We start from the raw sequence: 2,500 nt of genomic DNA, 5'->3' as shown, positions 1-2,500 counted from the left end.
GGTCCTTAAGGGGGCTTAGCCCGGTCCTGAGCCCGAGGAACGGGGCCTCCCGCCCGGCCTGAACCGGCGCCGGGCGCGGGAGGGGGCCACCGGGCAGACTTCCAAGGGAGGATGTCGCCAGGGGGTGAAGGGGGACCCTGACCGGGGTGCAGGGCCTCCCACACGGCTTAGATCGGTCGCTCGTGCCCTTAGAATGAACCTCCGTCCTGACTTAGAAATATTTTTTTGATCGAAAATGCCGTGCCCCTAGTAATATGCACCTACCTCCCCAGTGTATCTGCCATCTAGTTGCATTAAGGGAGGAAGCCACGAGTTCACAGGGACCTCCTGGAACTCTCGCTCCGTAACACATAGCAAATCTGTCCCTTCAGAAGAAGGTAACTTTTAATTGGAGCTCTGGTCATGTCAGCTACTTCTGCCCATGGTCATGTAGGCTAATTCTGCCTCTGGTCATGTCAGCTAATTCCGCCTATGGTCATATTAGCTAATTCCGCCTCTGGTCATGTCAGCTAACTCCGCCTATGGTCATGTCAGCTAACTGTGCCTATGGTCATGTCAGCTAACTGTGCCTATGGTCATGTCAGCTACTTCTGCCCATGGTCATGTCAGCTACTTCTGCCTATGGTCATGTCAGCTACTTCTGCCTATGGTCATGTCAGCTACTTCTGCCTATGGTCATGTCAGCTACTTCTGCCTATGGTCATGTCAGCTAACTGTGCCTATGGTCATGTCAGCTACTTCTGCCCATGGTCATGTCAGCTAATTCTGCCTATGGTCATGTCAGCTAATTCTGCCTCTGGTCATGTCAGCTAATTCTGCCTATGGTCATGTCAGCTACTTCTGCCTATGGTCATGTCAGCTACTTCTGCCTATGGTCATGTCAGCTAACTGTGCCTATGGTCATGTCAGCTACTTCTGCCCATGGTCATGTCAGCTACTTCTGCCTATGGTCATGTCAGCTACTTCTGCCTCTGGTCATGTCAGCTAATTCCGCCTCTGGTCATGTCAGCTAATTCCGCCTCTGGTCATGTCAGCTAATTCCGCCTCTGGTCATGTCAGCTAACTGTGCCTATGGTCATGTCAGCTACTTCTGCCTCTGGTCATGTCAGCTACTTCTGCCTCTGGTCATGTCAGCTAATTCCGCCTCTGGTCATGTCAGCTAATTCCGCCTCTGGTCATGTCAGCTAACTGTGCCTATGGTCATGTCAGCTACTTCTGCCCATGGTCATGTCAGCTACTTCTGCCTATGGTCATGTCAGCTACTTCTGCCTCTGGTCATGTCAGCTAATTCCGCCTCTGGTCATGTCAGCTAATTCCGCCTCTGGTCATGTCAGCTAATTCCGCCTCTGGTCATGTCAGCTAACTGTGCCTATGGTCATGTCAGCTAACTGTGCCTATGGTCATGTTACTGAATGGGGACCCAGGCTATGGCTCGCACTTGCCCCGGGCAGGGTTCCACGGCCCCGGGCTGGCTCCCACCACCCAGGCCTCTGCTCCCACTGCCCCGGCTTGGGTTCCACGGCCCCGGCTTGGGTTCCACAGCCCCGGGGACAGTTCCCGCCTCCCACCACCCATGCCTCTGCTCCCACTGCCCCGGCTTGGGTTCCACGGCCCCGGGCTGGCTCCCACCACCCAGGCCTCTGCTCCCACTGCCCCGGCTTGGGTTCCACGGCCCCGGGGACAGCTCCAGCCTTTGCCCCGGCTTGGGTTCCACGGCCCCGGGCTGGCTCCCACCACCCAGGCCTCTGCTCCCACTGCCCCGGCTTGGGTTCCACGGCCCCGGGGACAGCTCCAGCCTTTGCCCCGGCTTGGGTTCCACGGCCCCGGGGACAGCTCCAGCCTCCCCGGGCTGGCTCCCACTTGCCCGGGCAGGGTTCCACGGCCCCGGGCTGGCTCCCACCACCCATGCCTCTGCTCCCACTGCCCCAGCTTGGGTTCCACCGCCCCGGGCTAATTCCGACTATGGTCATGTTAGCTAACTCTGCCTATGGTCACGTTACTGAAACCTGGCTATGGTCATGCTGGCCGATTCCGCCTATGGTCACGTTACTGAAACCTGGCTATGGTCATGTTGGCCGACTCCACCTATGGTCACGTTACTGAATGGGGACCCAGGCTATTGCTCCCACTTGCCCGGGCAGGGTTCCAGGACCACGGGGACAGCTCCAGCCTCCCCGGGCTGGCTCCCACTTGCCCGGGCAGGGTTCCAGGACCACGGGGACAGCTCCAGCCTCCCCGGGCTGGCTCCCACTTGCCCGGGCAGGGTTCCAGGACCCCGGGGACAGCTCCAGCCTCCCTGGGCTGGCTCCCACTTGCCCGGGCAGGGTTCCACGGCCCCGGGCTGGCTCCCACCACCCATGCCTCTGCTCCCACTGCCCCAGCTTGGGTTCCACCGCCCCGGGCTAATTCCGACTATGGTCATGTTAGCTAACTCTGCCTATGGTCACGTTACTGAAACCTGGCTATGGTCATGCTGGCCGATTCCGCCTATGGTCACGTT

The sequence above is a fragment of the Acipenser ruthenus genome, unplaced genomic scaffold (assembly GCF_902713425.1).
Source record: "Acipenser ruthenus unplaced genomic scaffold, fAciRut3.2 maternal haplotype, whole genome shotgun sequence".
NCBI classification, from domain to species: Eukaryota; Metazoa; Chordata; class Actinopteri; order Acipenseriformes; family Acipenseridae; genus Acipenser; species Acipenser ruthenus.
This window is presented reverse-complemented; position numbering follows the sequence as displayed.